A 13,173-nucleotide genomic window follows, 5' to 3' on the forward strand; every position below is an offset into this window, starting at 1 on the left:
AATATCAATATCCTTTGGATATTTTTGACAAACTTCCTCAAAATCCAGTTCTAAGTGAAGTCTTACACCAACTTTGGAATCTTCTAGAGAGCCCCTGGAATGCCTCAAAAAACGTGTTCTCTCTACATATAAAAGAGCGATATTAGACCAGACAGAATTGTTTGATACTTTACATAGGAAGTATCAAATAAAAAGTGATGCTGAACTTTCTTTAGGTTATTCCATATAAATTTATTTTATTAACATAAAAGCGCTTCATCTTCAAGGAGATTTGCGGGGAAAACTCTGACAAATACAGGTGTCTGATAACTAAGATCAACTTGCCTTCGTGTGGGAAGGATAACAGTGGACCTTTCAAACGCTTCCCCAGGGTTACCTGCACAGCCCTACGATATGTCATGGGATGGTAACCGGAGATCTCTTTTCTCCCTGACATCAGTAAAATGGGCCCATTACATTAATGATAGAATGTTAATGTGTGAGACTAGCCTCTGCGGCAGGAGACTGCAGGCTTTGCTGACATATCTGCAAGAGAGAGGCTACTGTAAGCAGTGAACCTGAAAAGAATTCAATGCCCAGGCACTGCCATGAAGTTTGGGGGAGTTGTTAGGTCAAGTAAGACGGCCGCTGTCCCAGAAAACTGTATTTAATTAAAGATGCAAGCCAATCCAGCCCCAAGAACGTAAAGGGATGCAAACCTCTGCAGGGCACTGGGGGATGTGGAAGGCACAGTGCCTCTGGGTCCCTTACACTGCCTGGTAAAGAGAAGGCACACCGGGGCCTGGGGATCCGAGCAGCAAGCTGCCGTTGACAATGGAGCAGAAGCCAGTGAGACTGCTCCCTCGGGCCAAGCCCTGCACCATCTGTGGTGGAGCACCCCAATCCCGTGGGCCAGGAGTGCAGGAGCAGACTTTGAGAGGTGGTGAGAAGGGTCTTTGGACCTATGGGGCCAATGCCCAGTCTTAGGAGCATCAAAAGGCCTGTGGCTCATTCAGGGAGATGGGCTCAGCTTTGGAAACGAAAGGATCCAGGATTTGGAGTCAAATATACAGAGTTTGAGGCCACCCCACCCTGCCTCCCCTGACCCACCACTTACCAGCCATACAAGCAGCAAACTTCTCTGAAGCTCACTACCTCTGTCCAAAAAGCTGCATAGTCCCCAGCCCAGCTTCCTTGCAGAGTTGGACTCTAAACTGCTCTTCTGAGCCAACACTTCAACTGTGCCTCCATTTGGGGCAAAACCCAGCTCCCAAAGAAGCCAAGCTTGGTGAAATTCTCCCTCCATAATGACACCGTGGCCCCAGCCCTGGCTTTTCCAGACTTTTTCAGAGCTGCCTGGGGATCCCCGGACTGTCTCCTTGGGCTGGTGTAGCAGGTCCTGAGACAAAACAAGTAAGGAATTAATTGAAATGGCCCTTACCTCTGATGGCAGAAATGTGGGCACATAAAACAGTCAAATAAAATGTGGGTATTTAATTTCCAAGTGATTTGGGAAGAAACTAATTTTTAAATAATTTCTTTTTAAAATATTACATTACTTATATAAAACACATTATGAAAAGAATAGTATACAAAAAAGAAAATAAAAATCAGCCAAAATTTTAATACTCAGAAGTAACTGCTGCTAGTATTTTGGTAATTCTAACTTTGCTGTACACCTAAAACTAGCACAATATTGTAAATCAGCTGTACTTCGATTTAAGAAAAAGTATAAACACACACACACTATGCTTTGATGCTGAATAAAGTTTTATAGAACAAAGATTGACAGGAAGTGCAATAAAAAAATTCTGATAATTCTAAAACATTTTATGAATATATAAGTGTGAATGAATATATATATTTAAGCTTATTGTACTTTAAACTGCATATTATTTTATACTATTTATTAAATTTAACAATACAATGTTAACAGAGAATCCATAGGTATAGAAAATTCACACACACTTGTGTGTGTATATATATGTATACATATACATATATATATATATTTTTTTTTTTTTTAGCAAAAACTGACCTCTGAGAAGGAGACTCTTGACTCATAAAGCCCTTTGTTCTGCTGAGTGCCTTGATTGGGTTTGGGTGTGCAAAATGAAGAAAAGGAAAATGTCACATGCTCCATCAGTGTAACTCATCCTGCAAGCCCCCAGCGCTTCAGTGACGTGTAAGTTTCAAAAATATTTGAGTGGGTGGTTTTGAATCTGAGTGGATGTGGGAAGAAGAAAAGTGAATTATTTATATATAAATATATATATAAACACACAGATATATATATTCCTTTAACAATTCTCCTAATAATGAATAATTATTGCAACCCCACCTGGCTGTGATGCATATTAATATCCTGCTGAATCCCGTTTGATAGTATCTTCTGCAAGAATTTTGCAAAGATATTTATAATGTAGGATTTGTCTGCGTTCTTTGAAAAGCTTTGATCAACGCTGCTTTGGTTTCTTATCATTTTGGAAGGTTTCTTCCTCTATGCCCTCTCAAAAAAAAAAACATAAATATTACTAAATTTATCTTTTCCTTGAAGACTAAAAAATATCAGTATGAAACCATCTGGCTTGATACGTTTGGAGGTGTGGTTCCCTAATAATGTTCTCAGTTTTTTTTCATGACTATTGTTCTGTTTATTTAACTGCCTCATCTTGCAAAAAAAAAAAGGTAATTTACATTTTCCTGCAAAGTCTTCCATTTAATGTAGGTTTTCAAAAGTTGTATAATTATTCATCGTCCCTTCTTTCTTGATTAGCCTATTCAGTGGTGTATCTATTTATGTTTCATAGAAAAGCTTTTGAGTTTATTCATATATTCTGTTTGGTTTATTATTCATTAATGTCTGCCTTTATCTTAATTGGTTTTGTTGCTATTTTCCGAAGTTCTTAATTTCCATGCTTAGTTCATTTATTTTTATTCTTCCTTTGTTGGTACTCTTTCCAATTGTTTAAAGACCAGTTTTAATCACATCCCTTAAGTTTTGATAGGTAGTGTTTTGATTATCATTATTCTCAAGTCTGTAATTTCAGTTTTATTTTCTTCTTTAAAGAGGGATTTTTTAAAAATTACTTGGCAAAAGTATTTTCCCCCCAAGTTTTGTTATTTTTAAAATCATTTGATTGCATTTACATTTTTTAATGGGTTTCTTGGTGCCCTAAAATATGGTCAATTTTGGTAGATCATCTATGAGTGCTTAAAAGAAAGTGAATTCTCTGTTACCAGAACCAAGCGCAGTATATATTCATTAGGAACTCCTTATTAATCGTAGCATTTGAATCACATGCATCTTTATTTGTATCTACTTGATCTGCTGTGTGTCTACAGGAATCATTTGTTACTGTCATTGTCATTAAGTTTATTAATCCTTCCATTTCCTGCAGTCCATGTGTCAAGTATTTTGATAGCATGATATTTCATTCCAAAGATTTATGAGGCTTAGAGCTCCGTGTTTAAAGGGCTGTTCCATTACTCGAAGTCTTGCTTGCATTTCAGTCATGTCAATTTAACCTATCTAAAGTCAAAAACCCCTTCTTCCACAGAACTAGCTCCTTTCCTCATGTTCTATTTCTGACATAGATTTCAACTTTCACTCGCCCCAGCTGCCCTCTCTGAGTCATCCCTGTCCTTCCTCTTTCCTTGCTTCCCAACAGTAAGGACAGCATTTGTCACTACCTTTATCCCAGGCTTGTAAATTTTCCTTCATCACAGTTCTCCCCCTTTCCTACATCACTGTCACTCCCAGAAAAGTGTTCCTATCAGCAGAGGCTGAGGCTCTCTCTAGGAGGTCAGGGAGTCTGCCTGTGGTCCCCACTGGCTCTGATCTGTGAGTTCTGAGCCCCGCCAGAACTGCAGAGCTGGGCTGTTGAACTCCTGTAACTCACAGGACACAGTCTTTGCAGGTGACACGAACCTCCACCATTGACTCACACAGTGCACATGGAGACTTCCACTCTGCGTGAGAAAGGGCATGTGCGTGTGTTGAGGCGGGAGTTGGTTGAAATTCCGTCTTCCAAGTTATCAGATATCTAACCCACATCCCTCCGTCTCCTTGAGAACTTCCACTTTCTCACAGAGTTGATTTCAGTGAGCAAGGCAAGAAAAATCAGTCTCAAAACAGCGCTCTCTCTCTCCTCTTCCTAACACTGGGTGGTAAGTAAGCAATCAGATACTGAGTAGAGGAAACTTGTCCTGCAAGGATACCTTGTTTCTCAGTTTTTACAAAGGTCCCATTAAGTTAAGCTGCCCTTTTTTTTTATCAGGCTGGTCGTAACTACCAGTGGCTTCTCTTCTGAGATCCTGGAGCTGTCCTGAACAGACCTGCCTTCTCCTTATGCAAAAGGAGACAGTAGGCATCCTTCAGCAGATCCTTGTCCTCATTATTCTGCCAGCCAACTGAGCTGAAGAGACAATCAGAGGGAAAGTGATGTTTTCAGTGCAAAACTTCTGCTGGAATGTTCAAAACTGACTTATCAACTGCAAACGCTTTGGAGCAGTTGTTATTAAACTTCTGTTATAGAATATGCACGGTCTAAGATTTAGAGGAAGAAAGATGAGCCAGACAGAGCTCTTCACTCTGAGGGAATTTCACAATCCAATATCAGACGCGTACACGGAAAGACTCCTCTTTAATTCCAGTGTTCTGACGGAACTGGCATCTGTCATTATAGATGGTGAATCTGATCAAGGTTCCAAAAAATTACTAAGAATAGTTCTCTTAGGTGCTAATGGCGTGCCCACACTGAGATGAGCAACATTGCCAGCAGTACTAGTTTTTACCATCAGGACAGCCTTCTAGGGAAGATTATGTTTTCTATTTTATAAAGTAGGAAATAGGTAACCTGTTCAAAGTCTCCTGACTAGAGATGGTGGGCTAGCGTTCACACTGAGGTCTGTCTCCCCCGCTGGTAACTGCTGCTTTCTACGGCCTCCTCAAAAGGTACATTTAAATTGAGCAGAGTAAGGGGAGAAAGGGGAGAGGGTATCGCTCAGTGGTAGAGTGCATGCATAGCATGCTCGAGGTCCTGGGTTCAATTCCCAGTACTGCCATTAAATTAAAAAAAAAAAAAATTTTAAAGAGAGCTAGAGAGCTCTCTGGGGTCTAAATTGAGCAGAGTAAATAAAAGTTCAGTAGATGGGAAATAAGGAACAGGATAGTACCGTTTTGGATTGGCAGCAGAAAAAAAGCCACAGACATATGAAAAGTCACAATGTGTTTAGAGGTTATTATGGACTGAACTGTGTCTCCCCCCATTCATATGTTGAAGCCCCACATCCCGATGTGATTGTATTTGGAGAATGGATCTTCGAGGAGGTAACTGAGGTTAAATGAAAAAGCACCAGGAGTGTGTGTGCACAGGGGCAAAGGCCATGTGAGGACATGTGAGAAGGTGGCCATCAACAAGCCAGGAAGAGAGGCCACGCCAGAAACCAGCCCTGCTGACACCTTGAGCTTGGACTTCCAGCCTCCCGAACTGCGAGCAAACTACTCTCTGTTCTTTAAGCCCTCAGTCCATGGTACTCTGTGTGGCATCCTGAGCTGACAAATACAGAGGTCAATGGGTGCAGAGACTTTGAAAGTCAAGTTGGAGCTTGACTGTAAAGGGTACTGAATGTTCCGGTAAGGAGCTCTATACTTTGGTGGTGACAGGAAACCACTGAAGGTTGATAAGAAGCCACTGAAGGATAAGAAACACCACCCGTCCTATTTGACAAACAACCCACTGATGGGTTTACAGAGAGTCTAAAGAGTAGACAGACTGATAAGGAGGTTGGGAACATGGAAGACACACTTTTCTTAAACCCCAGTCAGACTCTGCAGAGTGGATAAGCCCTGTTCACAGTCATTCTACCTTCACCCACATTTCTCCACGGGCAGAAGGTACCAGCACACTGCACATTCACATTTGCTGATTTGCTAGGCATTCAGGAATCTAATTTGAACATCAGGGCAGCTTCAGGATGGGTCAGTGAACCATGGGTACCTAGTCTCCTTTTCATAACTTAGAACACCAGGAACCCCAGAAGATTTTATGTGTGCACCCTGTGATTAATCAAAGCAATTGACCTATCTAATGTATGAAACATCCTGGAGAGAACTGACCCATCTGAGAAGGGCTTTGTTGTTTTTTTTTTTTTTCTCCAATAACGTCCAGAGATGCTTATTTTATTTCTCACTAGATGATTGCATTTCAGGCTGGTGACATCAAGTAACAGTCTAATTACCAACTAATTTTATACTTCTGAACTACAAATCGACAATCCAATTCAGCAAAGAACAGCAGTGTCAACAGCTAATCAAGGAGCTGGGTTTTCCAAGTAAGTGGTCTTGGTTGGCAGGGTGCTGTGAGCGGAGCCAAGGTCAAAGCCTGAGATTGTTTTAAAGACCCTTGCCTGGTTGAGACAGGCTGAAACCCTGTGATTCCCCAGGCAAAGCCCTCCATCACAAATCCTAAGAGCACAACTGTTGCTTTCCTTTCTGTGGTCAGTTCAGCCCAAACAAGTTCATACACATCCTTCCTAAGGGAAAGGGCAACACCAGGTGCTTTTTCTGTAACTGCCAGCACCCCAAAAAGGTCATCGTCCTACCCGACTTTTGTTCACACAAGTGTCACTGCCAAGCTTGGTGGTGCTTCATGAGGACAATTCAGACAACAGCATGATTTTCAAGTCAGTCTAGGGGCAGACCAACCAGGATCTCTGAGAACCGCAGCCAGGGCTGCCACTGCCCGTTCGAGGTTTTCTATATGAACTGAGTGTTCAGCTGTCATTTGGAAGAAGACTGCCAGTGTCACCCTTAGCTGGGCTCTAACAGCCAGGACTCAGAGACCGTCTATTATGATGCTGTCCTCCTCCAGGACATCACTATCGAGGGTTCATGTGGCCACAAGACCTAGCAACTCACATCTGATCAACTGAAGCTACAGCAAAAGACAATACCCCATGCAAGTACCAACTGCACTTTGACAAAGAAATAGCAAGGGCATTCTAGACCTGTCACTGGGTCCAAAGGGAAGACGTTTTCATGGAATGAACGCTGAAGGTGGAAAGACTCTTAGAGATCAGCTTGGTTGAGGATCCCCATCTTGGTGAGCAGAAAGACAATGCTCACTCTAAAACCATCATGAGAGACCACAGGGGCTGCTGATATGTGCAAGGAGGGGATGAAAAGCTGCAGGAGGGGCCTCCAAGTCAGTGGAACCTCCCCATGATGGCCCTTTGAACTGCCAGGTGGATCTGAGGCCGCCATCACCACGATGGCACCCAGTCTGCAGTACCGCCCTTCAGGACCCTTGCTCCAGTGACCCCTTCCCTCTACAGATGCAGAGGACTGAGGGCTAGACAGATGAGGCAACTTGCCCGAGCTCACCATGTGTGGTGGGCGCAGAGCTGGCACTAGCTCCAGTAACATCCATACTTCTTTCCAGCACTTAGGACACTTTCAACTATTTAATTTATGTATAAGCATTATTTATTTATTTTTTTACCATCTAGATTGTCAGCTCCATACAGGTACTATCACATCTGTCTTCACCACACCATCCCCAGCACCGACAGAGTCCCTGGAATATAGCAGAATGCTCAATAAATATTTTTTTTGACAGACTCACTAGAGTGTGAGTTTCATGAGAACAAGACTAATAGCCAGCATTTAATGAAAGCTTATGTGTGCCAGGCAGCGCTCCAAGGACTTTATTTGTATTAGTTTATTTAACCCTCAGAATAACCCTGAATCGATGTTCTTATCATCTCTGCTATCCTAGAGAAGACAGTGCAGCCCAGAGAGATTAAGCAAAGAATCTTGTAATAAACTATAATGGAAAAGAATAGAAAAAAAAGAATATGTATGTATAACTGAATCACTTTGCTGTACACCTGAAACTAACACAATATTGTAAATCGACAATACTTCAATTTTTTTAAAGGGAAAAAAAAGAAAGTAAAAGGGAAAAAAAACCCAAAAAGATTACCCAGGATGGCATAAGAACTGGCCCACCTGGGTCTCTAACCCAGGCAATGTATTTCAGACCCCACTTTCTTATTCACCAAAAATACCACTTCTTCATCGATCTCTTCTGTATCCCCAGCCCTCAGGAGAGTGCTAACAATGAATGGACTGCACTCAATCCTGTTCAGAGAATAAACACCACCCAAAAGACATGAGCCCAAATCTACGACTCTTCCAGCATCAGCTAGTCCTGCTGATCGCGCCACACAGGTGGCCATGGTCCCAGCTCTCAATAAGGCACCCTGTGTCCTCCTCTGACTGAGAGGAAGGGCTCATGGGTTCTTTTTGTGGCTGAGCGTCCTTCCTCCCTCCGCCCAGTGGTTCAGAGCAAGCCCGTCTGTTAGGAAAGGGTGCCCTCTGCTGACAGGGACAAGCTCTTGCTGCGTCTATCCTTTCAGTGCGGCAGCGTGAGCTGAGAAAGATCCAGCCAGTCCCAGCCCGAGCCCTCGGGACACATCACCTCCTGCATTCAGATTAATTTTAAGACCAATCCAGATGGAGAACTGAGGTTATTGAATAATGAGCACGCTTTAGCCCTGTGTCTGGTTGCCTGTCTGCTCCTCCAGCTGAGGGGCCCCTTGGCCATCTTCTGCCTCTGCCTGCCCCTCCCCCACTACAGGGTCCGCACTGAAAAATTCCACACAAATTACATCATTTTGTTACCAGTACAGGACCTTTGGTTTCCCTGACTGCGGATTTTTCTGAGCTTCTCTCTCTGAGCCCTGTTTTCTTACCAGCCTCTCTCCCATTTTTCACTTACTGCCTGGATAAGTGCTATGTTTTCCTTGCTGTCCTAGGGGGCCCACATCCAGCCTGAGATCCATCCAGCCCACACGGGAAGTCAGGCTGCACCTATTCTAAGCCCCCCGCTCCAGTGGGGCCGCATACAGTGTGTGGCAATGATAATTATTTTGTAACGAGGCTTAAGTTCCAGGACTGAACCCAAGGGGGAGTGAGGTGGGAAGCCCCATAAAAGACCTGCAGGACCCCCAAGCAGGGCCACTACTCTCCTGCCAGCACCATCCTGTTCCCTGGTCCAGAGGCTCTCACTTTTTGCCTCTGAAATGGCTTACTTACTACTAAAATTCTATTGGTTCCCTGAGCTCACTCCTGATTGGTTATTTCTTTCACTCCTGATTGGTCCATTCCCCTCACTCCTGGTTGGTTATTTCTCTCACTCCTGATTGGTTATTTCTCTCATTCTTGATTGGTCTATTTCTACAAAGCTTGTTTCTAGTTGGTCAACTTTTGTTATACTTTATTTGCATATGATGTTGCAAAGTGTAAACTGGCAGCCTATAACGGCCTGTGTAAACCTACAGACGGGGTCCAGAGCTTGGAGTGTTAACTCCTCTGGGCCCGCTGGTGTAATAAACCTGAGTTCTCCAACTCTCCGAGTGCTGCTTGGTCTCTCGCCTGGATCCAGGTTGCTGTCACAACTGAGCTGTAACACCGAGCTATAATGCTGAGCTGTAACACATTTTTCCACAACAGGAGGAGAGATGTGACGAAGTCACTATTGGGCAAGGGTTAGAGGGTGCTTCTCACCCCCCCAACTCCTGCTGAGGTTTTAAGGACAAGAAGAATGACACGTGATAGTATCATTCATTCTTTATTTCCCCTTCATAAATTACCAAAAAAAGATATAAAAAGGAACCAAAGGGGCAGTGGTGAGAGAGCGAGAGAGCGAGCCTGCCCCAAAGTGTGCACCTTCGGGATCCACTGCAGCATTTGACCTAATGCTACACCCTCCCCAGGCGGCTTCAGCCATTGAGCACAGCCAGGGTACTGCTGGTCCTGGGAGGGAGATATCAAACCTTCCCAAGCATCCAGAAATCATGGCACCAGTGCTAGACTTCAGGATGCTCCAAAATATTGCCTTGGATATGTCTCTGATTCTTGTACAACAGGATTTGGAGGAAGGGTCCCATGAGAGTGTCTGCTCTGTAGACTGAGGGAGACGTGAGATAAGGACGTGTGATGGCCGGGGGAAGGTGCCTTTACCGTGTACACTCCATTGTGTAAAGAGGTGGAAAATGGTATTCCCTGGAATTCCTAAATGTGCTGATGGTTGTAAGAAAAGCTGCAAAATCCTGTGTATGAACAGAGTGAATTATACCTTCTGGGGAATACAGTGCAGTGAAAAAATGTTCACAGGTCTGGAGGGGTGTGCGTGTGGGTGTCTGCATGTGTATGTGTGTGTGTGTGAGAGAGAGAGAAAGAGAAAGAGAGAGAAAGAGAAAGAGAGAGAGAGAGACCAGTAGGAAAGAACCCCACAGTAGGGAGATGCCTAGGAGGGCAGAGAAGGGCAAAGCAGAACCCAGTGGACTCGGGGAGAAGGGAGGTTTGTGGGAAAGAGAGAGAGAAGACAGGAAAGTTGGTTCCGCACCCACTACCTGGCAAAGGAGAAAGACTGAAGCCAAGCGGGGTGTCTTAAAAGGACTGTGCCATGTGAATACATGTGTCCTGGTGAAACATTCGAAATACATTCAATTGCTTTTTTCTTCCAGGCACTATTTCTTTAAATGTGACTCACTCCAGAGATTGGTTCAAAAAGTAATGATCTGATCACATTTTGTGGGCTCCCTGCTCCCTTATGCCCTAAGGATTCCCACTCTGGGCCAAGCATCCTTCATGGGGTCCCCTGACCATATCCGGTGTGCTGAGCTGTGAAGACCTAACTCGGTGACCAGTAGGATGCTGAAACTAAGCCTGGTTCACAAGGTACAGTTTAGTCAGTCTGACCGAGTTATAGTGACGTGCACAGCTGTTCCTGGGCTGCCTCCCATTATACAGGGACAGTTCACATGCTTCAGGGCAAACAAATATTTATGGAGCCCCTGCTGAATGCCAGGCACTTGGTGCTCCATGCCACATTTCAGAGCCCACCAGGTGCCACTCTTGCAGAATTCTTGCTGAAAAGGAAAGTTAACACGGTCAACATCATTCAAAGATGCTTTCCAGGAACCCATGTGTCCTGACTCTAGCCTTTCTCTCTGCCTTCTGGCTACAAAATGGTTTCTGAAAAAGTGTTCTTTTTGATGTTCTCATGATGATGTTTTGCTTACATAAAACCAATGAGTTAGTGCCTAAGCATATAAGACACATGGGTGGTAAGTGTAACATTGTCTATAATAGAGAAAAACTGGAAACAGTTAAATGTCCACCAATAGAGAACTAATTAAATATATCACCATGCACATCAATACAATGACATATTAAACTGTTTCTAGAGATTTTTGTAGCTTGGGGTAAAGCGGTTTATCCCACTGCTAAGAAACACAAATGTTTCTCTTTTTTCTTTTCTTTTCTTTTCTTTTCTTTTCTTTTCTTTTTTTTTTTTTTTTTTTTTTTTTGGCGGGGAGAAGGGGATGGTAATTCAGTTTACGTATTCATTTATTAATAGTGGAGGTACTGGGGATTGAACCCAGGACCTCGTGCATGCTAAGCACGCACTACCACTGAGCTATACCCTCCCCGACCAACTTTCTTAAGACACTCCATAACAATTTAAAAATGCAAAACCTTGAAAAGGAAGAAGAAGAGGCATTGCTCGCTGTACTAGGCAGCTCTAAAATACTGGCTTATGAAATGGTCATACCCATGAGAGACCGAAAAAAGAGAAATGTGTGAGGAAAAATAAAATGCAATTAAAGGAAAAAAAGAAGTAGATCTACACTTATGACAGAGAAATAGGCCCAACATGTAGTGTTTTGCTTAGGAAGAAAAGCAAATGGTAGCATGATATATAGATGTATAGAATAATCTCATTTGTTTGATTAAATTATATATGTATCGATGGTCTTTTCATCTCACCTCAAGCCCCAAAGCTGAAAACAGTAGGTATAAAAGACCCCTACATTCTAAAGGGAAGTGCAAACACGACTTGCTGAACTTAGGAAAAGGTGGTAAAACTTGTCCGGCAGCCCTCACCCGGGTGCCAGCCCCCACCCCAGAAGAGAGAAGACTAGAAACTTAAAGGGAGGTTCAGGTTACCCCCATGAGTAGGCTCCTGTGATGCTTTTCTTTCCCCCCAAATAAACCAACAAATCAAAGTCCCAGGAGAATAATTCAGAAAGATCGGAGGTACCTACAAGAAAGGGACATGGCTACTCACTCCCCGGCTGAACACTTGCTGAATTACCCGGGTGCACCCCGGCACGTAACCCAGTGAGAGTTCTGGGCAAGAGATGGCTGCCTATGTACCACTGGCTGGAGCTGGACATGATGGACGGCAGGAGGAGAGGGGTCAGCAGGTGGACAAGCTGTGCTCCGCTGTTCAGTGGGTCGAGACTCTGATGAATTTCCTGTGAGTTTCTCACAAGCCTCGTGGACGCTATGAAAACCAATATTAGAACCAATTTGATGAGATTTTGCCCAAGAAGGCTGCCTGCTGGGGTGAAGGGACTCCACCAGTAAGAGGCTATGGACTGTACCTCTAAGGGCAGGACCTGAGTGAGGGTCACAAGAGGTCATCCAGCAGGAAGCTGGACAGTGAGCAGGCCCCCCTATGACCAACCCCCCCCCAAGAACCTGCTGCTGTCCGACAAGATGTGCAGCAACCACATCAACCAAGAGAGAGCTACAAAGAGCAGCCACTGAATAAAACGAACGCTGTCCCCCTTCCCTTGCCTCTAGAAGGAGGAGACAGGAGGAAGATAAATGACCCCCTCCCCACTGCAGGTGTCTGAGCCACAGGTCAGGCCGCTGATTGGGAGAAAAAAGACACTTTGAAATGGATGTGACACTTAAGTTTTAAATGGAACTAAACTAGGCTGTTTTTTTCAATGCCTGAAAGCAGTCAGAAAGCTATTGTGTGTGCTCAAGCCAGTCTTCAGGGGCAAGTCAGAGCGACTGCACGTAGTGCGACAGACAGCAGTAGAAGAGGTAAGAGAAAAATGAGGCTGTTCACGTTCAGCCCATTCAGTAAAACTATACATATATACAGCTTTTCTTCTGTACCCACAAGAGAATTTAGAGGAACACAAAGGAAGATAAAAGTGGATATCTCTGTAAATGGACGCGATAAACGGACCGAGACCTTACCTATTCAGTTTTTACTTGTCCTGTGTTATTCGGATGCTTATAATCTTGTATGCCTTCTGTAATTTACAGAATTAATTTTCTAAAAATGTGGCTGTGCTAACCAAAGTGTCTCGCCCAGAATC

At 43.8% G+C, this 13,173-nt stretch overlaps 1 long non-coding RNA gene across 3 annotated transcripts in view; it reads right to left on the reverse strand.

Annotated features, from left to right (window-relative positions):
- Positions 1-309: 309 nt before the first annotated feature.
- The window catches only part of LOC141574368 (uncharacterized), a 30,477-nt gene continuing 17,613 nt past the window's right edge, over positions 310-13,173 (reverse strand). For 2 of the 3 annotated variants that reach the window (XR_012501341.1, XR_012501339.1), the window contains one exon: positions 9,622-10,920. This is a non-coding gene — a long non-coding RNA (uncharacterized LOC141574368). Of the gene's footprint in view, positions 1,379-2,017; positions 2,202-9,621; positions 10,921-13,173 lie in introns of those variants that run through there. The other variant, XR_012501340.1, reaches the window with a different exon arrangement.

Source organism: Camelus bactrianus, chromosome 21 (assembly GCF_048773025.1).
Source record: "Camelus bactrianus isolate YW-2024 breed Bactrian camel chromosome 21, ASM4877302v1, whole genome shotgun sequence".
Lineage (NCBI taxonomy): Eukaryota > Metazoa > Chordata > Mammalia > Artiodactyla > Camelidae > Camelus > Camelus bactrianus.